Source organism: Falco cherrug, chromosome 1, assembly GCF_023634085.1.
Source record: "Falco cherrug isolate bFalChe1 chromosome 1, bFalChe1.pri, whole genome shotgun sequence".
NCBI classification, from domain to species: domain Eukaryota; kingdom Metazoa; phylum Chordata; class Aves; order Falconiformes; family Falconidae; genus Falco; species Falco cherrug.
The window spans coordinates 74683284-74709403 of NC_073697.1; the positions used below are offsets into that span (position 1 = coordinate 74683284).

Genomic DNA, 26120 nt, shown 5'->3' on the forward strand with positions numbered 1-26120 from the left:
ATATGGCTTTTCTTCTTTTTGTTACTGCTAGAATTAAAGAGAAAATTACCTTCCTGAAACCCCTTACAAGAGACTGAATCCAATTATCCTTCAGCCAGTGAGGTTTGAAACTTAAGCTCTTGCCAAGAAAACAGCTTTTTGGAGTTCAGGTGCACTGAATACACATGAAATCAGAATTATGTCACTATTATCAGCTCCTCACTACACTCTAGGTAAGATTCTAACCAAATATTCGCAGACATCTGTTTCAAATATCAAGAAGAAAAAGGGTAGGGAAGGAAAGAGGTTTGGCCTGGGTAGGCTATAAGAGAATTACAGACACTTTAAGGATGGGCATTGTATTCATCACCTCAGAAGTTAAGCATCCAATTCTTACTCTCACTGGAACAAGTCAGAGAAATTGAGGATCTTGGCTCAGATTCTGTCCAATGGAAATGATGCATATTGAGAAGAAACACAATGCTGGCTTCCCAAGATGGAAAAAGAGTAGTTTTACTGCTGAAATTAACTCTGTCTCAACAGGAACCAGCATCAACACCAGTTGGTCCTACTTGTGTCTGTTTGAATAATTTGTTGATTTTGAAGACAAATGTAAAAGAAAAGCAGTAATTAAGATTTATAACAGCGTTCTTTGTTGCTGCATCTGGCTGGATATTTGTCTTGAAGTTTACCTTTACTGATTTTATTTCAATCTCTAAGAATTAATAAAGGCAACAACTAATGCACAAACTATGAAGTAAGACCCAAAAGTGTGCAGAGAAAATTCTATGCTCAAAATTATTACCAATTTCAGAAATCAGCATCTGGAATGACTAAAGCAGAAGTGAGAGCAGAATTTATCCAGTTGCTTGGAAAATTAATTCATAGACATAAACTATATTAGCAGTTCCATATAACGCTAAATTTCCTTCCCCTCCATTATTTAATCTTACATTCTTTTCTTCTTAAAAATGTGTTTCACAATTGTGTTTAACCAACAGGAAATTTGACTTGTAGTTCTAATACTGAATATTGACAGCAAATTCTCATTATTACACTGCCCAGTTGTATAACCTCAGCACTTTTCATAGTCAGTTACAATATCTAAAAATAAAACTCAATTTTTGTTTTGAAATTTGTCATCCAAATTCCAGCAATAATATCAATCACGAACAGAAGAAGATAGAAAACAATAGATTATAATGGTTATTAATACACAAATGTGGCAGAGGTTGGGCGAAACTTGTCCAGAGCTTTCATCTGATTCTGAGACATCAAAACTGTCACTGAAAATACACATGCAGCAAGGGCAATAGTGATGCTCTTCAATAGTATCAGAGAATCAGAGAGAATATAATTCTTTCATGTTGGATGGGAAAAGTCAGGAGCATGGTGCCTTCAGAAGTGTTTCCTCATGGTTACTCTGATATGTTATTCGATATAACTTCTGATCAAATGCTTTTTGAGTCCAACGGCCAAACCATGGACTCAGTATAAGACCAGATACAGGAAGATCACACATGCCTTGTCCAAATCATGCAGAAAAAGCAGGCCAAAATTCCCACTGAATCTGGCTCCATGCATATAACTGGAGGACAGCAGTGACAATACAGAAGATGCAGTCTGTTCTAAACAAATGACAAATGCAGTTTCCCTAGAAGTTGTTAGCCACGTGAATCCCATTCAAGAAATCTCCAGAAATCTAGCACACAACGGTCAATGATAGCTTGCTGAGTTAGACATTTTCCTAGTTTCCATTGGTACAGTACCACTGTAAAAATCTTATACTCCTCGGCATATACTTATTTCTTTAAACACTACAGGCAAGGGCGGGGGGAAAGAATAATAATATATGTATACAAACACAATAAACTGGTTCTCAGCCAAATCCTATTACTTGGAAATGTAAATTTACATGCTGAGCATGGGTTTTTTTCTTTCTTATCTCCACTTTTTCATTTTGCAGCACTAAAAGTAGCTTTAGGGTGCTTTAATATTTGATTCCATTGAGAGTCTTCAATGCCTACATCTAGCTTTGTAAACTTTTTTTTTTAAAAAAAAGAAATATCGCAAATACCATTGGTAACACTTCAATATCTAGAAAGACCAAAAGGGAGAACACATGCATTAATACATCATCCAATATGGGTTTTTTGATCCTAATAGTTATCTGAAAAAAGATTGCCACTCATAGTATTTTAGTAATTCATGTTACATATAACTTTGGCACAAGACAATAAATCTGCACAGACGAGAATCAGGTCACACGACAGAGAAATTGGAATGCAATTATATTTATATAACTTATTTTTTTTAAATTATTTTTATTGGCATAAGGGATTTTGAAGAACCCAAGAACGTTCTCCAATCTAGAGGAATTCCACAGGACACTTTTCCAGATTTGAACTGAGAGTTTATCCTGAGAGACTTATTGGTGCACTGATTCAGATAACACCAAGGAATCTTTCCAATGAACATAGATTTCTTAGGGTGAGCATCATTCATAGTTGAGAAAGTTGGGGACCGTTTAGCTGGGAAAGTTGCTGGGAATAACTTACTTTAAATAGCAAACTTTATGCTTAATTGATCTCAGCTAAGAAAAAAACATTCTGTGGTTATGCTGAAATGACAAAGATAAAAAATGACTCAATGTACTCTTTTAAAGTGTTGCATAAAACATATACACCAATTATGTCAGCAGTTCTCAAAATATTTGTCTGCAGAACTGTTTTATCTTCCTCAAAATAAATTTAGACTATGCATTAGCTTCTCTGTAGTTTCATATATATATATATACACACACACATATATATATAAAGTGTGCCACACCTTTGTATCCTAAACCGTGAAATTAGTTTTAAAATAGCAATTCTGTAAGGTACTCCTTTTTTAACAGATTTTATGGAGTTGAATGCCTTTCAGCCTACCACCCTTTTTTTTTTCCTTTGCCTTCCAGACTGAATGAAAGCTTTCACATTTTTCTTTAGAAAAGCAGGCAGAAACTTTGCAAAAAAAATGTAAGAGAGAAAAATATAACCTACCTTGTTTTGAAAGTTTTCAGTCAGGAAAAATACCTGATCCATTAATATATAAAATAAGTTGCATCACACCTCTCCTTCCTCCTTTGCTGTGCCGATAAATAATTGTACTGATATTCATCATTAAATATTCTTTAAATTTTACTCAGCTCCTGAATACATTTACTGAACAAATTTCCCAATAAATCAGAGACTTAAGACATCAGAAATCATATTGATTGAAGTAACAAATACCACATGCAATGCATTTGTCTCAAGTCAAGAGTAAGGCTAGTGTTTTGTACATCGTTTTATCCTTAAAGGTAATAGCTTTAATTTCCCCCCTTAATCAAAGTAAAGACAAGCAAACTGTAATCATATTCCAGGAATTAAATTGGTAACTGATTTCAATATTGGCAGCATTAGAAGGGAACTTTCTATTTAGGTCTGGTTCAAAGAAGCTGCAATCACAGTAAGTTTCTTTTCCTTGAGCTGGGGCTGAAAGGGTTCGTTTTCTCAAACATATTCATGAAAATAGGACATAATTCTGTCTAGGAGAAAAAATGAATTCTTTTTCAACACTTGATTCTACTCAAAAGTACCTACTGAATTTGTAAGGTATTAGTTCAGTCTGAAGACCTCACTAGAACAACGTTTCCACAGCAGATAAGTAACCTTTATTTGGCGTCTGTATTAACTGTTTTTTCTGAATTTTAAAATATTTAACTTTGGAGTTTTGTCTTCTCAGTCTTGACAACATATTAGATCAATTTTCCTATGACTGAAGGTGCAACCGTCAGCTGAGAAAACAGGTCAACAAACATATTCAGCAGCCTGAGGGCAAAACATTTCGAATAAAACAAAAATAAAGCTTGATAATATAAAGACAAGCATTATACATGGTCCCCTATGAGCCTTCTCCAGCATTTTTCACAGACAGATTAGAAACTATGGAAAATTTATGCTCAAACAGTCTCACTAACTTTTAATTAATTTCAATGTACTGAAACAATTTGTTGTCTTGCAATGTAAAACAACCTCACTGAGGACAGTGCTAAAGCTCATCAGAAAATGTTTTTCCCTTTAAATCAGAGCAAAGACATATAAAGTCTAGCAAAGTTATATATGGCTTACAAAAAGCTTGTAAGCTTCAGATGTTGAGAAAGGTGCACCTAAGAAAGAACTGACAATTTAAGCATCATCAATTTCATGTTTTCATCACAGACCTCAAACTGCTTCTTAATTTGGCAATCTAAAGGTTGTATGCAACAGAACTGGTATGAAATAACGTTTGCCTTTAATGCCAAATCATGTAAGACTTTGTAGTTTTAAATGCGGTTCATTTTTCAAATGTGAATGTCAAAGCAAAGCTGAGTTGGTTTGAAAGAATAAATGCAATAAATGAATATAATTCAAACATTAACCTTAAGGATGAGATTTGAGCAACATTTGTAAGAGTGTATACAATTTTATTAACTGGTATATTTTATGTATTCATTCCTTTTCCCACTCCGTAGCAAAGCAATGGTAAGATTAGAGCACTATGTCCATACTATATTTGGAAGTATAAAAATTATCTTACAATGGAGCTTATGTATCTCATAAACTGTTTCTTCCAAGTCATAGATGTAATTTTTCTCATTAAATATGACAGCACATCAAAGCTTTCAACATAAGGTAAATACTGTTAATAACTAGAACTGGAATGTTCCCACCATATAGCACATCAGGCATGGGCAGGCATTTGGAGATATGGCTATGAGATACTTCCACTTCAGTCTCTCTAATAGACTTAACCCCACTTTAAAAATCTTACCCACAATTATCAGGGTAATGACCAGCTTTTTGAACTCCCAAGTATTTTACAAACAGGAAAGAACAGCGTCCATTAAAAGTGACCTGAAGCCATTTATTCTATTACATGGGGTTTTTTTACCAGGAATGAAATGAACAATGAAGGAAACAGAGAAGGAAACAATGAAAAAAAACAATATAAAAAAAGCACAGACAATATGGAGTTTATTGAGATCTATGTTCGCATAAGTGTTAAAATCACCAGCTGAGGATGCTAGTTTGGCAAAAAACCCTTCACCTTAGATGACACCACTGGGAACGGCCACAAGCACGGGCTCCAAAAGCAGGGTCTGAGCTAGCACAGGAAGGTCTGACTGTGCAAGGCACAGGAGTATGGAAGCTGTGGAAAACAAATCATCAGTCAGCCACCAGCCTATATAGAGGATCTCGTGGGTGGCACTTTAATGTTGGGGCCTGCAGACAAGTTAGTTGACTTCAAAGACTTAGCCGTGTACGTTTAAGACAGCCACAAACTGTCAGGTATGTAAACAGGATGTGAAGAACCAGAACTTAGAACCGCAGCATACGGGCACCTACAGCAACAGCAAATAGCAAACAAGAAGAACACAAAAACCTGTCGGTGTCTGACACATGTACTGTATAAGATATATAAATAGTTTGTATAAACAATTAAGGCTATTTTGTCCAAACCCAGCCATGTAGACATGGTGTTTTTTTCAGTCCGCCTCGACTTGCGTCACCACACTTTAATGCTGGAAAAACCAACAGCAAAGCAGCAAGATGCTGTTTCTGCAACTGACCTCCCTGCCTGTGCCATGAGATCGCACTAAGCTGTGCTGAGTACGGACCAAAGTGGATTTAAATGCCAAACTCTGCTGAGCTTTCCATCCCATCGGCAGGGCCCCGGGGGACCAGGGCTCCTAACCAAGCTGCACCTCAGGAAAACACTCACTTCCACCAGCACTCCCTGACCGATTAATAAGAGAAAGGGATCTGTCTACTCCAAGTACACATCCCCTGGGATATATTTTAACAGCACCTTAAGTGGTCCTGTTATTTCATGCTGGGATTCCTACAGTATCCCTGTTGTCTAAAAACATCTCCTTCCCATATATTGACAAGAAGGAATGTGAAAGATGTAGAAAAGCATGAGCAAAGATAATAAGAACGTGAAATATTTCCTCCTTTCACCATTTCTCTAAGCGTGACTCTTCCTCTTATCCTCTTTACCCCTACCTCGCATGTTCATAGATGGCCTTCCTATTCCAGGATTTGAAGAGGATACTAGATTGACAGCAGATAATGGAATGAGGATCAGTATTTCAGCCTCCTTGGGAATCTCATATTCTGATTTCCAGAAACATGATACCCTGTAGATGAGCTTCTAAATACATACTTAGCTGCCAAAAGAATGGGTCTGTCTTTCCAGTATAGAGTGACTTAACCCATGAGCTGCTAAATGTTCAACCCTTTTCAATGCCAGTCTATTTGCTTAAGTATTTTTCTTTTAAGATCTCAGTCCAGCTATGTGCTCTACCATCATTCCTCACAAAAACCCACGGGACAAAGACCACAGCTGTTATTTGTTATTGACCAAACACCAACAGGTCCACCAGGTTTCCAGATTTCCATTCACCCAAGGAGTCCATATGGGAGAAGGAAAGGTTGTGATCATGCCTCGGATTTCTTTCCTGGGTAGTTAGAGAACATTTGGGGCTGAGTTTGTCTTGAAATTAGCAATGAAAAAGCCATCTTGGGTTCCAAATTACAGGCAGATTCAAAGAGACAAAATATATTTCAAAGCTAATTGAAATCATTAGAGGTACTTTGAAGAAAATAAACTGTATTTAGCCAGATTTTAAAAAGTATTAATTAAACGGTCAACACACTGACTTCCCCAGTTGTTTAATGTCTGTTTATTAAAGAAGAAGTTATCACTTGCCATGAAAAATGAACTTTTCCAGAACAGCACGCTAACTGAAAAATTATTTTTCTGTTTAACGTCATCTACTGCATTTACTGTTTATTACATGTTTTCAGTAGTAAATTCCTAATTGTACCAATTCTGTTACAGGTTATACAGATTTTAAGTGGAATTAGATAAATTAATATAGCCTCACTACTGAGCGCACCTGTGCTACGTATCATTCCTAATATCTACTTCTGTGAGTTAAAAATATCTTTCACTGAAGCATGCATTGTCTTTTCTTTCTTTTTCTTTTTTTATTGTAAATACATTCCATGCATAGGTAGGGGACAAAAAGATGAAGTATAAGAAACCACTGCTCCAAAAGCTGTATTTAGTGTCTTTCACTAGTCTGTGAATCTTTTGTAAATATTTTCATACAGACAAAGAATTTGCACTGACTGATGTAATGGATTAATTTGCTTCAGCAACTGTGTGGTTCCAGACACAATCCATCTAAAACATAATTAAAATACATTTGGTAGATTTGAGGCTAAGCTTTTGGAGAACAACAGATTACATTAGAAAGATTTTAATGAGGACAGGGCTGATTAAATCCTTGCTTCCTCTTTTGGATAGGAACTGGGGAATCCTCTGAATGAGGTTAACATACAATTTACCAACTACAAGTATATAGAAAATAAGAAGAAAAGAAGTACTAAAATAATCATGGGGTGTTTTGAATTTTTAGTAGCATAAAATAAACATGTTTAGCTTGTATTCACTTCACTAGAAGAAAAGAAAGTGTCTGTTATGTATCACTGTCACAAAAGCACTCTTATCTATGTATTATTCCCATATCACTTCCACAAAATAGTGCTGTTTTCATATTATGTCAGGTATGTTTTAGCATGCATCATCCTCCACAGCCGAACTAAATGCTAAGTACTCAGTGAAATAAAAACTGTTTGGGTAGAAATGTGCCACACTTGTGAAGTAATTTACGTTAATTAGAATTCACATTAGCAATGTTAAATACCCTCTGATACCTCTAGATGAAAAGTGTTGAGTCTTCTGTGGGATGACAGGATGCTTTTAAAGTTTTCAAAACTTATTGAGGAAGACAGAGGTAAGGTCATCCCCAGAACCCAGATGTTGTGGGTTCAATTCCCAGCCTTGTCACATATTTTCTATTTCTTTCACTTTAGGTAAATCACAGAGAATTTCTCTACTGTCTTTGACAGAATTAGGAATGTAGCAATACCCAATATTTATTCTCTGTCTGCAGACTGAATATATTCATTTATTACTACCATGCTGCCTGGATGGATTCATTAGAATTTGGGAGACAACCAGCTGCTAGGGTGGCAGAGATCATATTAATAATATCAGTGTTAATGATCGAACTCTTATAAATTTCAAAACAATCACCTGAACAAATGTCCAGATGTTCAAAACGATTTACCACCTCAGGGTTCCGGTTATAGACATCTTGCTGGCCTGTCCATTCCCCCAGTACTAGAAACAGAGGGCATTGAATTTGGCCTCTATGAATTCAGGAGACCATGTTATTTTTTTTTTCTAAGATCCTATCCTAAGCCATCTACATTTCCAAGAAAGATCAGGTGAAATAGAATATCTAGAATAGAAGATTTCCTTCTGGTATCTTCTTTTAAAACCCACAGGAAAAGTGCAGTCACAAGCAGTGAGCTGGGACTTCACAGATTCAGAGATGTTCTAACAGTGTCATGTGGTTATCACGCAATAAATCTCCGCTGGTTCGCTATAAGAGCTGGATTCCCTATTAGGATACCTATATGGCAAGATCAACGTTGCCCAGTGTCCATCTGACCATTTGAACTTCCTCACACACAAGTCTTTGAAACCTGCAGCTACTACAACCTCTTCAGTATATGATCATAGATTTGTAAGATATTACAGAATTACTACCTAATGTTGCATCTAGTTGCTATTTTATTTTTAAATTTTATTGCAAAAAATAGCTTTTGTAGATCACTTCGGAAATGGTCTAATGTTATGCACAAAAAGCTTAATACCATGTTCCATCTTAAACATTTACACCATGACTCTGTTGTAAATCACCACAATGATACGCTCACTTTGCATTTTAAAATTGAAGCAATCTTTCCAACAGTAAAATTCAGATGAATGTGCAGACAATAGCTCTTCTGGCTGACTGAGAGATGAAATGTTTATTATGATGGTTAAAAAATAATGCTAAAAAAGACTACTGAGCTTATCTGCAAGCAGATCATAAGCAAGGGAATGTATTTCTCAATGTTAATTTGTTAGATCACTGAAATTAGACATAACTGAACTACCAGACACACACATACTGCAGAAGAAGGAATAAGCTTATACACAGGCCCCAGTTAGAACTGGGATTTTTTAACAGTGTTTTTCAGACTAGAGCTAAAATATCTCACAATACTGTGAATGTATTCTGCTAGTATGAAAATTCAACTACTAGCAACACTTAGAAAGGTGTCTCAAGAAATGAGATGATTTTTCAACAATACAGTTGAAAAAAATTTAAAGACCCCAACAGACTACAACACTTTGGAATACCAAAGGTCTTCAAATACAAAGATATGTTCTAACAACCATATGTGTATACTTAACACCAGTTGTAAAAAATCCAAGTAAGAGGTTATGATGTGCATGCAGACTCCGTGTCAGTGAACCCAGAATCACTCAACAGAAAACTAAAGACAAAGGAGCAAATTCAGAGTGACCCAGCTTACGACACAGTCACACCAAAAAATAGGCTCTTTTTCAGAAAGGCACATACTTGCCCTGGGTGCACTCACATTGACAAAGGAGTGAGACTGCTGTGAGCGAAACCTGAGCCCGAGGAAATAATCTGTTCAACGAGACGGGGTATTTTAGCCCAGGTGGAGGAGGATGGTGCTTACCACATTCACACAGCCTGGGGGTAGCTCAGAGCACAGGCTGTGGGAGCTCAACATCTCTCTGCCCAAAGCTGTGCTAGCACAGACAGATAAAGAGGTGTCATGGAAAGAACCGAGTGAAACAAGAGAGCAACACACAGGTCAGAGCGTGAAAGGGGGAAGGCCATGAGAAAACAAACTGGTTACCTAGAACTCCATCAGCAAACTATCAAGTACATCCTTTGCTTTTCTACTAGGAGCTTCTAAATTTCTTGATTCAACAGCCTACAACCTTAAAATATGCCTTGGTTTTAGGCATGTCATCCTATATAGAATTATATCTATTTTTAAAAACTGCAAGAACAACTACTACAATGAGCATTTTCCCATTAAATATTAAAGCTTTTTCTTTGCTATAAATATTTTATATCTTAAAATCTTGCATAATACTTTTAGTAGTGAAGTTCCACAGCCACCAAGACTTAAAGTTATATTGTAAACCTAGAGGATTCTTACAATCCAAGTTGGTCAGAGAAGTTCTGCTTATCCTCTTTCATTTAATTAGTGATTCAAGTACTAAACTCGTTTATTTTACTTCTGGGGAATCTCGTGTGCAAAAGTTTCTAATCATGTAGAACTATATTAAATACAATAACAAAAGGCAGGTTATCATTTACTGGGACTAGTACATCTTTGGACAAAGCTAAGCCAGTCAAATGCATATGATTTAATGGCTTAACATGGTACATAATTGATTCAAAAGCCATGCATCCTCCAATTTTCACTTCATTAGGCTATTTACATTTCATAATGCCTTTCCTTTTTATATTTTAGTTAACTGACATCCAAACTTGTTTTGATCTCTGATAGTTCTTCATGAATGGCAGGACACAGGCTGTGACTGACTTACTCTGTCCTGCAAGAGTAAAACATGAAAAAATTGTCCTTCAATTCCACTGATCCAATGTGTCCTTGCGCAAACCAAATCAAAATCACACTGTCCCTTAATTTCACTCTTTCACAGCAACATGAGCATTTTATACTGGGGTCACTCTGAGAGTCTTCATTCTCAATATAGCAAGTGAGTATAACACCTTTTTGAATGTGCAAAATTTTGAATGTGGAACATTAAAATAAAGCAATATATAGTAATGTGTAATGTGAGCTATAAAAAATGAAATGACAGAGAAAAACTGGCATGTGTGCATAGTCCAGTGACATTACAAAATCAGCACTCACTTCCACTTCATTTTCATTACCTGTTTTTCCCTTTGTTTTGTTTATTTTCTCTGTGAATGTATGCAGTGACATATACTTACTTCATTCCCAAGCTCTCTAAACAGTTTGAACTACATCCTTGTACTTCAGTGAGGCACTCATGAAGAACCAAGCATTTTTCATTTCAGGAACTTCCAAAGATCTTTTGTTTCAGTATACAAAGGTCAAAATATACAATTACACTATAAGAGATGGGCAGATTTCTGACATAAACCAGCACTTGCTTCTTTAGATTTCACCTTGGGGACACATTCATATGTGACACATTCTCCTGTACAAATTATGTGAAGGAGAAAGCCCAGACTACACAAAGGAAAAGTAAAAAAAGAAAATGATTTGCTGAGATTATTTCCATGACTACCAATTACCACTGGTTTTAGTAGCGGTCCGGCTTAGAGGTAAGGATGTGCCATTCAGGGTACCTCTGACTATGGCCACCTACACTAGCACTAGTTATTAGCAGTATTTAGATCCAAATTATGGCTGTTTTTTTCAAATAATATTGCTAACATGGCATATACACAGTGCAAGTGGAAAAGGGACTGAAGCAGGGCACCCACCCTTTAGCAAATCTGATCTCTACAAAAGAAAGCGTTCCAAGCATTTTTCTAGAAACTGTACATAATATTTCAAGTCTATTTCCTTTAAAAGTAGAGAACTATGTTTTTCAATTTCTGCTAATAATATAACTAGAGAGATAAAGGAGAACTATATGGAACTGTTCATAGAATTAAGTTATTCATAAATAAGCCCTCAGCTTGCTATGCAGCTGAACTTTCCTACAAAGTCTGAAAGGGTATTATATCCCTTCCACTGGACACTGTGGGAAGGTTCAAGAAATCTACACAGGGTGTTATTCTCTATTCAACTTCAGAGCTGTTCTGAATTGTTTCTTTAGACCCTGTTTTATATATATATACACGTATATAAATAGATTTATAAATCTAATATATCATATAGTCTTTTTGTTCCTTGGAATTATTTGATGGAAAAATCTTAGTCTTTGAGACTATTACTATCTGTATGGAGTTATTTTGACATGAGCAATTCTTCAGTGTGAAGCCTCTTTGCTGAAAAATAAGGTTTAGCAGTTTGGGGTGATGAGTTGAGTCCCACTACACCTGTGCTGTGAGAACGTCCACCGCACAGTGCAAAAGCTAAACTGCTATGGAAGTTCCCACACATGCATGAAGTTTGTTGGGGTTTTTTATTGCATGAAGCAAAAAGAGCAAAGCCATACTGCTAAGCAGAACTGCCAATCATCCCACACTTGCCTGGGATATCCCAAGCCAAGGTCCTGAACAGGCCAGTTTAGGCTGCACTTAAACCTATGTCACCTTCTACAGAGCACAGTGTCCTAGCTGCTGCAGCACTGAGGGATAGACTTTTTCCTCTGCCTGGCATTATTAGAAATAATTAATCATTACTTAATGTCACTCACCTACAGCACAGGACAGGAAGCTGGAACTCCAGATCTAACAAGTAGTTAATTACTAATACAGCATGGCATACTTACAAATGAGAAGATTTCAAAGAACACAAAGCAGGAATGTGGCATATTCAAGATAGGGTTTGAATTAGGTAGGGTGGGAATCTGCAGTCTGGCTTTTTCTATCTCTGCTTTTTAGCCTTTACTTTTGATAAGAAGTCTTAACACTGCCAAAACTGGTGAGAGTATTCCTGCAGAAAGTTTTGGTTTGACAAACCTGTCTGATCTTAGAAGCATAAGCAACAATTTTTCTTTTACCGAACTTATTCCAAATGTTGTGGGGAATTTGAACGACAAGAATTAGATACTTTCTGGGCTGTCTGACAGAAAGGAGACAGACACTTCGGATTGCCACAAAAAATTACCAGCATGCCTAAATAATTTAAACATAAATTAAATGGTACTGGGAAGGAGCTCTAATCTCAAATGAACACAAAGCAAGTCCCATTCCCAGATCAACAAGCAGTAGAGCAGGTCTAGCCTGGACACCAGAGAAATCGCATCTCTCCAGAGAATGCAAAAGATTTGAGAAGCATTTAAGAGGAGGGGGTGCTCCTGACTGGCAGGAACTGCAGTTTGGTCAGCAGTCAACAACCAGATCTCACTAGTATTGACCTGGTATCTAATGGAAAGTAAAATACAAAGACAAAAGAACACATATGTGGCGCCAACATAAGGTTTTGTAATTAAGGTTTTGGAAACCACATCAAGCCTAGCACACAAGTCCACTGCTATGGCTCTGGTGCTGATGGCACAGGGCAGGACATTTCTGTGATTTTTTCATACTTGCTTTTCACTATGTTTTTTGAAAGACCAGACTGTAATCACACATTCTCATATAATAAATACAGCCAGGTTCATTTCCTGCCCACTTTGCTACCCATTCTTTATTAATAATTATACAATGTAGACTTTCAATAATAATTGAGGAAGAAAAGAATTCACAGCCATTGCTTTTGCTGATAAATACCCATGTTACCTTAGAAGACACTATCATCTAATACACATTAGACTCCCTGTGTGGAGAGAGGTTGTATCTTTGAATTGTACAGTGCATATGATTGATGCCTGAAGAACTGATTTTTTTAAAAAAAAAATATTTAGAGCATTCAGCTGTTTTTGTAGAAGAGTCTGCTTCTTTCCATTGCATAATCTCTGTGTACACATTTAAGATTTTTACAATATGAAAGGAATATGTTCTGTCACTTTAAAAATTAATTATTGGGAAATGGGTAATATAAGAACACGATAGACAAGCAGTGTGGTGTAATGGAATAAGCAATTCCTAGAGAATGTGCTGCTGTGAATTCCTCAGCACTTTGCTAGCATCAATTCACAAGAGCTTATGTTTTGCCCTGCATGAATCAAGGCCTCTGACACTGACTCTGCAGAGTGTACTGATAATAACAATAATAATAAAAAAGTTTGGTACTTCATCCTATGTTTGCTTTTGTACTTTTGTGGCAGATATGACACACACTGCTTCCCATGATGGTGGGGTTAAATAGCCAACAACAGATGCAACATCCAATGCACTGCTAGAACTGTTCAACTGTAAAATAAACACTGCTTAGCATGTTTTAAATAAATACTAAAGAATTAGAAAGCACATGGTATAAACATTAATCTCATAATCCTCCTAGCATGTCTGCTGCTTATGTGAACACAGGCAGGTGGTTCGGGCTGGGGCTGCCATCAGCTCCAGCCTTCAAATATACGCAGGTCCTAAATTTAAAAAAAAACAATGAATAATCACATTCTGCCTGAAGCTGTTGGATCTGGCCTGGTTGCTCAGGACAGTCTGCTAACTGATGAAGGTGAGATGTACGTAAGCCCAGCCTGGATACACAGCAAATAAAAGATGCAGTTCTTGTGCCCAGAATCTCTTATAAAGAGAATAAGCAACTTCTTGCTTTCTGTTTGGAAAAAGTGCAAAATACACAACTCACAGGTATATCCAGATTTCAGCCTGTAAAGCATATCACACAATGGGACTTGGTTAATCATTAATTTTTGCAATCCACCAATGCTGCTGTTTGGCACCTTTTTCTGGAGGGCATAAACAGCTATTTGGTGTGACACACCAAAACCGCAAATGTGTCCCTAAAACATGACATGCAGTAGCTAAAGGAAACTCGTTTTCCCCAAATCAAAATCAGCATGTCACAAAACAAATGTATGTATCAGGTTTTTTTCTTTGAATATAATATTCATGACACAGTCTGATTTTCTTTCATTCCAAATAATGACAGACTATGAAAGCAACACAGATCAGATTTCTGTTGAGATTTAAAAGCCTTTTGAGGTCTTTCCTGATCCATTAGCTATTGCCTATCAGAATACTGCACATACAGTGCACAAATGCATGCAGGAGGTAAAAGTGCAACTGATTTATGCTTTTATTACTTGTCACTACCAGCTCAGGAAACACAGTCTCTAAAATTACTTAGGTCTGGATGATTTTCTGTCATTAACATATTATAACCAGAGCTCAGAGGTGATCTTTGAACTTTGAACTGTATTATTTCCAATTTAATGGAAACTGGCATCCATTAGTCTTAAAAATAAATTAAGTCCTTCAATAAGGAATCTAATTCCACTTCTAACTATAAACTCCACAATATCTGGTTTCCTACAACTGGTAGCAAGATTTCTACAGTAGGACTAGTTGATCTTTCTTAGAAATAACAAAACCACTTTTTTTTTTTTTAATTAATTAAAAAATCCCCAGATTAGATGCTAAGACACTGCAGAAAGATTGTTACATATGCTAGCTCATTTTGGCAGCTGGTTTCTACTAGCTATTGCAAATATTGATGGTAGGAGCCTCTCAGAAGCAGAGTAAATAGTGAGAATGGGAGCAGAATTGGTCCTGCTCTACTACCAAGGAAACTCTTGGTCACCGTCAAATCCAGGAGGAAAATTAAAATTAAACACTTAGAATTCGTTATTGTTATTTAGAAGGAAAATTATTTCCTTACTCTTACACAACTCCACTTATACTATTCATTATCAGGGCTTCAATTAATTTACAAGTTTCTGACGTCATGACTAATCCCTCTCTGCTTTGTTTTGTTTCTCTTTCTCTCTCTCTCTCTTTTTTTTTTTTTTTTAAACTAATGGCACAGGAAGAAAACAGGATTGGAAAGAAGGAAAAGAAACAGAGGACAACTTGTACAGGGTTCTCTTAAAAAACTGAGTTTTAGGATATCTGTGGATGAGGACAGAGCAGAGAGACCAGTGTGATAGCAGGGGAAGAGGTAGGAATCAAGGAGTTGTCAGTGTAACAGTTCTCTTTTAAATGATGAAGCCCATGATCTTTTCTCGTCTCTACTAAACCTAGCAAGGTTTGCTCTTTCCATCAATACTCTTCTTTCAAATCCACACTGTCTCTCCTTCAGCATGATTTTGCTCAAACCTTTCACTGTCTGGAAAATTTCGGTCAAGCTTTGCATTGCACTGCAATTTTTAAAAATCATGCAGCTTTCTCCATCCCTTCCCAAAAGCACAGGAAAAGAAGAAAAATATGAAATTGTATGTTATCTTGCAGAGGCAATGAGCTCCTTTTCACATACCAAGAAAGTAAGTAATAAGGCCTTAACAGTGAAATTTTAAAGCAGTTTTAAAATCTTTCTTACTTTTTTTTTTTCTTTACTGTTCTTTCATCACCAGAAAGTTCTATGTGGGGAAGAATTATGTTCTTTACAATGAAGTTTCCAGTGATGATAAGGTAAGATTTTAATATGATATGCATAACAGATAGGTTGCTTTCTAGTTAATAACACAGCAGAAAACCAAACCATAAACCAAGTTCTTAAGGATTCAATAATGTTCTCTGTTTGTCATTCCTTTATTTTGATAAAAGTAACTACTGCAGCATGAATTGTAGAATCAAATAGTGCATGAGCTCAGTAATGTGTGAATTTGTTCATGCAAGTATATTGAAGTTAACTGCTTCCATCCAGGAAAAAGCAAAATACATACTCCAAGGGAGTGTCTCATTTTCCACCTTCTTTAAAATTCATTAAGTGACTCTGACTGTTTACTTTTTACAAAGCCTTTGATCTTTCAATGGGATTTTCAAAAAGACCTACATGACATGGAAGCACAACTTTCATTGATTTTTCCAGGAAACCGGTTCTAGATTACTTGTCTGCTTCTGAAAATCCAATCTCCCATGCTTAACCCTCCATTCTGTTCCAGTCAAATACATACAAAAGCTTTTGTGCTGCAAATGCAGTATGTGCTGCCAAGAGTGAGCAGCAAAGAGGAGGGGAAGGATGAACCACACCAGAGGCACCCCCAGAACGGAGAATCTGAGAAGTGCATCTCACAGGTGAAGGCTTTTCACGACTGAAGTCCAACAAAGCAAAGACCAACAGCACAGTTCCTGCATTCCTTTCTGAAAGGGTACTTTGTGACAAGAGATACCCAAGACATTCACATAAGCCTTCTCAAACATCATACACCTAAATGAATCAGGCCCTAGTCTCTCTGAGGCCTCTTTGGCTGAAGTGACTGACTTCTCCAGAAATACTTGGAACAGTATTTTGTCTGGCAAAAATGGGCTGAAATTTTATTGATGTGACAAATTAGTAAATACATATGTGAGTGCATCTTTGTTTCTAGTTCAGGATCTGTGATTCTCAGTACTGCTTTGAACCAAATTCTCATTTCTGCAACCTGAAAATGTCTGGAAAGGCTGGGTATTACCTATCTCCTACTTCTTAAATGCACCCCAGGGGACTCTGGAATAGTCTGAATGAAATTCACTGCTGCAAATTTAGCTACCAAACACTGTAACATATAGAAAAGTCAATTTCAAAGAAAGTGAGCTTCATGCACATTTACATGTAAGCCCTAATAAACTAACTAATACAGAGCTCAGAAAATTTCCTAAATAAGGCATATCTTTCTCCTCATTTAAGATTCAGCTTTACTGTTCTAATAGCAAAATATAGGCTTAAAGAAGAATTTCAGGAAGATGGAAGGAAGCTGGGAAAAGATGTGGCTGATGTGGCAGCACCAATAGAGTTGATCTAGCGAAGTCCATATTGTTGCTCTGCCTGAAACCACAGATTATTTGTGCTCCAGTATTAGGGGAAAAAAAGAGAAAACTGCAGGCCACCTGCTTCTACGTTGCATAAGGTGAGCACAGTTTTGCTCTTAAAATACAGCAATCCCTCACCCTTCAGCTGAAGTATGGCTATGGACTGCGTTAGAGAGTAGATGCTAGCAATTAGCACAAACGAGTCCTATTAATTAAATTAATTTTTAAACAATTACGGTTATCACTATAATGGAATGAATGAATGGGGATGAAAACACTAAATAATTTAGATAACGCACTGGAATAAATAATTTTCTTGTGTTTTTTTCAGCCATATTTCAAACAGAAATATTATATATTGAAATGCTCTTTGCTGTATGTGTGGAAGTGAAGTTTAAGTCCTATACATGGGTATAATTTCAAATCCATACCTCTTCACTACAATAATGACAAACATAACAGCTGGATTTTCATATGATCTACTGTTACAACTAGACTTGAAATAGAAATGCAACTTCATACTACCAAAAATCAGGCTGCAAGCACAGTAGCACAGGTATTTTAATAATGTGAAGCTGTTCCACTGGTACAGAAAATGTAAATATAAATCACTAAGATAAAATACAATAGTTTATTTTACAAGTACACAGAGATAAGATTTCCTTCCCTTTCAATTTGCTTTTTGCAGGTGTAAGTTCTTAGGCTTCATTTATACAAACACCAAAGAAAAAAATGCGGGGTGGGGGAAGTGAAGGAGAAACACTTCCTATGATGCCCTTCAGTTCAGTGAAGCAAAGGTTAGCTTAACCAAACTCTCCTTTTGGAAAATACATGGCTTGCACTGTGTGTAAGAACGGGCAGAAAAGGGGGAGGCATAAAATGGGCAGGTGATAGACAAGTGGGATTCATGTGTTCACAAGAGGAAGTGAGCAAGCGTCAGTCTAGTTTTTTCTGTCTATCTACTGTTCTGACTCCAGATAAGGGCTAATTCCCCTTCATGGGAGTTTTAAAATAACCCTCTGTTCATAAGCCATACAAAATCAAATTCTACTAAAAGTGTTCCTACTTGCCTAGTAAAAAACATTAAGAGCTTGGGAATTCAACATTAATTTTCAAACACCAAAAGAACAAATCATCACGCTTTTAAACCCACACAATTTTGTGCATCTCTAAACACACACCCACACTGTTCTCATTAAATCATTAAATCAAATCTGAGCCCATTTGTGGAGCTTGCAATGGCACCACAAACAAAGTGAAAGGTATTACAGAAAGTTCATGAATAATTTAGGAACAATAGAACAAGCTGTTTTTAGTGTTGCCAAAATGCAATGACGTTAATTTTGAAACTGGAAGAAATATTTTAAAAAATACATTATTAACTAACTATAGCACAAGCCACACTGCCATCCAGAAACTAGATTTATAGGTGTTTCTGTCTGTATGTAATAACAAAGTATTCTAAAGACCTGAATCTACAAATTTGTCTTACCATCAGAAGTAATTATAGATACATTTGCTACAACACTTCTGCATTATCTTCCCATAGAAAGAGAAAGGATCCACCTCTTTTTCATCATCACTGCAAGACATTTTCCAAGGTCCCTCTTCACACTGTGGAACTAAAGTAGTGACTTTTGCAATGTGCTCAGTTCTTTGGAAAAAAAATTGAAAATCACAAGTGGCTTTTGAAAAAAATGACTTAATAAAATATTTCATCATATTATAAATAAGAAGAGAGGCTCTGCATTTCAAATATTCATTACCCAGGTAGAGATTTAAGGTCAACCACAAGCACCACATGATGGCCTAGACTGTTTAATTTTCCCCACATGTATGTTTTTGTTACCAGTTACTGTTTCCTCAGCTTTACTTCCTGCATGATTTAGTATTTTTCTATTTCTTATGTCATATTTGCTCCTTCTTAATAAGACCTTTCATAACAGAGTAATCCAATCTATTGATCCAGGTTGACCAAAACCTGCGGTTACGTTTGACTGCTATGTGATGGCCCACCCTCTCTCAGTTACTCAGTAACCACACCACCTCCACCAACACACCTAGCTATGCCAGAAGAAAAAAACCACATCATCTTTAAGCCAGACAGCCTGCGTGTGATTATTTACAGCTTTGTATTTCCACACAACTACTTTGTTAAGGCCACTGTGATTTCCATGATTAGACCAGTTATCTGTATCTTCAAAGTTTTATTTGCTCTAATGTCTGGCAGAATATGATATTGAGAAAAGATATTAGGAACCACTCAATGAATGGCAAAGAATTTAGATGCAAAATTAAAAAAATAATAGGATGACTGTGAAGACCACCAATAACTTCCCTGAAACTCACTTAGTATCATCAATTCCTGTAAGTAAATAAATAGAAATTATGATTATCATCACTGGCCTTTAATACTTGTGAAAGACTAAACCCTGTTTCAGATCAGAAAAAGTGTGACAAATGGCTTAATTCTTTATTTTGGAAATTAAGGGAGACAGTTCTTAATTGCAATGAAAGCTGTAAAAGTCCCAAATTACCTAAGGGTGAAAGAAGTCACTCAAGCTCCATATTCCTGAACCTTTTCAGACCAAGGTGTTAAGTCTTTGAGACTAAGCAGTTACATCTGAAAGAATTAAGAGCCTAAGACCTAAATCTGAGGGATTCAAGGAAAGAAATAATCAAAGACAACAGCAAGTGACCTGAGACCAAAATCTTAAACTGAAGCTAAAAGTCCAAAAGGGGTAATTTTTGTGTTCCCTCATACCCCTGAACTGAACTTATCTTGGAAGTATCTTTTTCCAAGGTGGCGGGGGAGGGCTACTTATTCTTTTCATCCATAAAGTACCGTGGCAAGTGTAACGATCAGCTAGACAGCAGCAAAACTGCTCCATGAGGACACATAAAACAAGGCCACAGTTTGCAGGACCACAAAGACAAAGTAGTAATTTTAGCTCTGGTCTTATGTACCATATCAGCAGTTGCAAACAGTTACAACTACTCATATTGACTGAAAATAACAGGACTGCACAGGTGTAAGTAGAGGGCAATTATACAATGAAAAATATCATTCAAGCACACAACATCATTAAAGTTGCAGCACAACCTGATTTACAGCTCCCAGAAGTACTATGTAGTACTGGCTGTTTAGAAAACATATCATTACTTGTAAATTGAGGATACTTTATATGAAAATCACTGAAATACAGAATTGAAATTAAAAAATGTCATGCTTTCTGATTAACTTCTTGGTCTTGGACTTTCACCCTCTGAATACAGTACTGATTGAAAGAAAGGCTTGCATGCAGGGATGCAAAAAACAGAAGAAGAGAACAGAAGGTTTCTAACACAGAAAAGGTGCTTAAACTTTGACCAGACTCAAGAGGTTTTGAGCCAATTTAACATTTCTTCCTACATGTTTTCCAAGCATGTGGGAACATCAGAAAGGCATGTCCTCCCAGCAGTGCTGGTGAACCAAGAGTGCCTTCCCCATACATCTTCAAAGCCAATACAGGCTATATTAAAACTACTTTCTTCTGTGACAGGAAGAAATCTGAGAAAAATAGCAGTGGTGGATCATAAAACACTAAGATAACTTAAGCATAATCAGTATAACAGTTTTTTTCATTCTTTAATACCTCTCCAAAGATTGCGGAAGAAGGCAAAGCTTCCAGAAAGCAAAAGCAAAAACAATACTAAGGATAAATTAAATTCCAAATTTATTGCTAGGCATAACTGTGAAGCATTAACAATGTACAAAATTTCATCTAAAGTTATTAAAAACATGACCAATCTCCGGTGTTTTTTAAAGAAATTAAGCAATAATTTTATTCTAAGTGAATGTTCCAGAGGGTAAATGACTTCTGCAGTGCAATAAATGGTACAGCAAATTGAGGAGTATATTTTAAAAGCAGGAGCAATTTTCCTTCCATAACCTTCACTTGAAAGAACATTATTGCTATTTTATTAAATGGACTAAATGAAAAATAAATTAGAAGGTATTTCATGGGGTTTAAATACACTTAATATCACAGTGAGATATGTGGATTTAAATGGCAACTTTCTAAATTATACCACATCGGCAGCACAGAATATACAGAATATTTCAAAGAAATCAAGCAACATGATGCGACATTCACTATTGTTTCCTAGAGGAGCCATGAATGGTATTAAAGATCTATTCCACCTCTGCTTATGCAACTTATTATTCAAAATTTTGCTTCATATAAAACCAAGATTTTGGCAGTGTATTTCTCCTCTGCACAAAAAAAGATCGAGCAAAATCTAGTGTCTTCAAGATATACACTCTATACAACGTATGTATGGGGGGAAACTGTCTTTCATGGCAGTCTGATGCCTTTCCCAACCAAGAGAAAGAACATATCACTGATGTGCCAAAAAAGTTGCTGAGCAGGGTAATTTTCTTAATACTAGGAGAAAGATTCTCAGAAAATATGGAAAGGTTTTTTGATGTTACAAGGTGTTCTACAACACAGCACAAAATAATTAAGAAAATAGGTCTTACACTGAAGCTGTACAACACAACAATAACTCATGACTTTTTGCCAAGTTGCCTGGTGGGAATGTAAAAATTAAAGACTTCTTGTTTCATTGCAAGAGCAACATCTGTCATCTTTACCTAACTTGTGGGTAACTAGGGTATTCATGTTTCCATTGATTTAGTTCATTTTCATAATGTAGTTAAACTGGCTCAAAAGTATAGGGCTCTCCAGTGAATCTAACCCTAAAAGGAAGTTATTGCCTTATGCAGAAAACCCACTGGGGGAAAAAAAAAAATATTAACAAAACATTGCCACTGCACAGCATTTTTTTTCATTGTCCTGTACTTGAGTCCCTGAGGATTTTCCAAGCTGTTACATGACTGCAAGTTGACTCTGGAACTGTTGCTGAGGTTGATGGCAAAGCTAGGAGCTAGGGTGAGGAACGGCACTGCCAGGCACAGTTTGCCTTTAGCATGTGCCAACACAGGCTGCAGCGTCATGGTGTTTACCTTGCTTACATAACACTCATTGCATTTCTTTACAAACCTACACCAAAATGTCTTCTGCTCCTTCTTTATACGCTGGCAGTTTGAGACTGCTTCTTTGCTTCTGTTTTGTGTATTTTCTTGGCTGAAAATTTTCATATGATGCTTCATGAAGTTGCATAAATATGAATATTTATTACTTGAGCTGCACAGGGTAAAAAGGCATATGGATAGCCATGTGCAGAAGTACTCATTGCTGATTAAAAGTCTATAACTCCAACAATTCCTAGTATTTTTCCATGATGGGGTTATTCATTAGTTCTCATCAGGATATTCAGTCTAATTTTGGCACAATCCCAGTTTTGCAACGGGGTGCAGATCACCCTTTTGTGCAGACTGAAGGACACCCTTTTTGACATACAGAATGTTTTCTTGGTATCTGAACACCAAAGAAAGATGTTCACAGCTACAAAAACAAATATTCAAAACCCCACTGCAACAGCTTTAGCCTAATTTTAAGGAAAAAGCATTGGTCCGCTACCATTTTTTCTGCTTTTTCCCAATAGTTTGAATTCACTGGCCCACAGATTCTCAAAAACAAAAAAAAAGTGAAAACCTGTGGGGAGCAGAGGAGGACCACCACCAGGAAACCACTCTAGGAAGGTTCCTTTAGCCCTTTGCCACTTGGGTATATGTCTTTGCTGCTGATAACAAAAAGTTATCACCCATGGGCTGAGCTCCATGACCTGAACCATGGCCCTTTGCTGCAAAGACATATAGTATCTTTGGAAAGAGGGACAAGAGGAGAAAGCAAGGCACACAGTATTAATATTCTTTCAACTTAAAACCTCTTGAGATATCATAATATTCAAGCAGGCTCTGACTGAATCCAACATGAATCACTTCATTAACCGTAGATATATAGCAGGCCTTTTGAGCTAATACACTTGAGGCACAGATTTTTCCTGTGGTACAAAACTAAGAAACATCTAGAATAATTTTGAGACATTCTCAGACTCTCAGTTCAGAAAAGTGAATTACCAGTAATAGTTTCAAAGCTCAGTCACTCCTTTAAATCTACGCTGGGCTAATTGAACCATTTTCCAATTTCTCTGGTAAAGCTTTCTTATAACTCGTCCTTGAAAACCAAAAATTGGTCCAGAACTTCCAGAGTTCAGACACGACCTGTGCTCCACAAATGTATCTTAAACAAGCTTTCAAGTCTGTCACAATACTTTCCAAGCTAAGGATAAAAGTCATACATGTCAGGAAGATGCTTAATTCTGTGGTACAGCTATATTTGTAAATTATAAGCATAAAGCTTTTTAAAGATATGCACATTTTAAAAAAATTATATTTTATAGTTTAGGCAAATATTTGCCTTTTTTAATTGCAAAAGAATAGTTTAGGACTAAAGCAAGAAACTTTGAATATAGATAGTTCTGTGCACATGAGTGCAACAAGCTGTCTCCCATCCTGCAACATCCTCACAGTCTGTTGTGCCAAGGGCAGCTTTCCCTATGCTGAGACAGAGTTTACAGTGGCAGATGTCTCACCCTTGTAGTCCAAATTAATCTGGCATAGTGAGGAAAGGATGCAGTCTGAGAGAGAGAATGGGGGAAAAAAAAAAAAGCTGTTTCTAAGGCAGTTTTATAATACACAAGTTGTCTTTTTTGTTGTTGTTTTTTTTTTTTAATTATTATTATTTGGGTACCTTGCTCGTCTATGCACTCTGCCTTTTTTCCAATAAATCTCTCTTCAAGATTAACTCTTGCCTATGATCCATAAAAGCCATTAGTTAAAACATTATAGCCAAACTGATTGACATTTGCCAACAACTGATATAATTTATTTATTGACACATAAAGCAACATTTTCAAACTATAAAACTATCTTAAATCATGGTCATATTTTGTTATGCTGAATTTTGTCTTTCTGCCTCTCTCCTCCCATATTTTAGTTCTAATTATGGCATTTTCCTTCTAATGTGACTAAAAGACTAGATGACCCACTCATAAGCAAAGGTAGCCAAGCACAGAACAGATAATGAACTTCGGTGCTATCACAAACTCATAAATCCTTACCAGCAAAAAAACCAACAAAAAACAAAACAAAACAAAACCCCAAAACAAAAAAAAAGGAAAAAGAAAAAAACCCCTGGCTCCTTCCAGATCAAAATGGTTACAGAAAACCTTCAAGCTGTTGGAGTTATGCGAATAACACAACTGGTGTATTTCTTCAAACACAGACTAACGTAGGTAAACAAACTGTCATATTTTTTTTTACTGTTTTATGTTATTTCAGCTTCTTCAAGCCAAAGAAGAACATGTATTCTTGTTGTAAATGAAAATAATTAAGTGTCCCACCATGAAGAGCCATTTGCTCTTTGAATAGAAGAAATGCAGTACGACATACTTTCTCGATAAAATCTTCACCTGAAATGTATACCCATGAACATGGCAAAATTATATTTTAAAAGGTTCTCCAGAACCTGGAGCGTAGTCTGTCAGGTATTTATTGAAGTCAGTACTTTAGAGGCACAAAGTCAGTATTAAATATGGCTTTGTGCTACAATAGTAGCAAGTGGACCAAGCTGCAAAGAGGTGCAAATCTGAATTTCCAGTAGAAAGGAAATTGCTAGAAACAGACAATGACCAAGTTTTTGCATAGACAAGTAATTTGCTTTGTTGTTCAATAGTTATCTACTTTGAAAATAAAACTATGACAAAAAGTCACTTATACTCCAGCTGGATTGATGATTTATCACTTTTGCTACCCTTTCACTGAGTAGCAGACCAATAGATAGTGACTTCAAGTGACTGTAAACCCAGAATTTTGAATACATTAGAGGAAAATAATCTGTACAGATAAATGTAAAAACAAATACCAAAGTATGATTTTATTCTCTTCTTACACAAAATTGGGATGTAATTGAATTTTGTGATGACAGCTTTGTGTTAAACCATCTTTTTGGTCATCCCCCCCTTCTTTTTCTTACTTTTCTATGTGGACTTTCATGTTCCTAGGAGTCAACGGCAAAGGCTAGATTTGCTGAATTACTACTCAATTCATTCTCCTAGGGAGCAGTGTCTGAAGATGAAGATTTACAGGTCACAGCACCTAGTCAGATGAACCTGAGCAACTCTCTGCAATTGTGTAGGTTTAAAAAACGAGTTTGGATGTGTACAGGCAAGCAAATGCTGAGTAGGCTCAGGAGGGTCCTGATACCTCTGCATCTGTCACCGAATCACAGTGCTACTGGATTGCTGGGTCTTGCCTGGCTGTTCATACTTCAGAAAAATTGTTGAAGACTGAAGAAGCTTCAAAAGGCAACTGAAGAAGCTTCAAGCCCTGAGCCTAAAGAACCAGGGAAGTACGCCATAAAAAGGAGCAGTAATCTGTTTCACTGATCTAAAGGAACATGAAGGAGTGACTTCATTATAGTCTTTAAGAACTACATGAAGCAGAAAAGTTTGATAATGGAAGAATCACAAATGAATGGCCAAAACCTGGAGTAAGATTAATACAGTCTAAAAATAAGGAAGATATTTTTAGCACTGGAGGCAATGATCCACTGAAGCACCTTATCATGGGTTGACATCAGCTCTACAGCATTAGAAACATTAACATTAAGCTTGGCACTTTCCAAAAAGCATAGTTCCACAGATCAGTGATTACTATTTGGAGAAA

General features: G+C 36.5%; 1 protein-coding gene across 1 annotated transcript in view; it reads right to left on the bottom strand.

The window, feature by feature from the left end:
• The window catches only part of GRID2 (glutamate ionotropic receptor delta type subunit 2), a 730680-nt gene that overhangs the window by 514842 nt on the left and 189718 nt on the right, over window positions 1-26120 (bottom strand). The gene's annotated exons all lie outside the window — the stretch shown is intronic.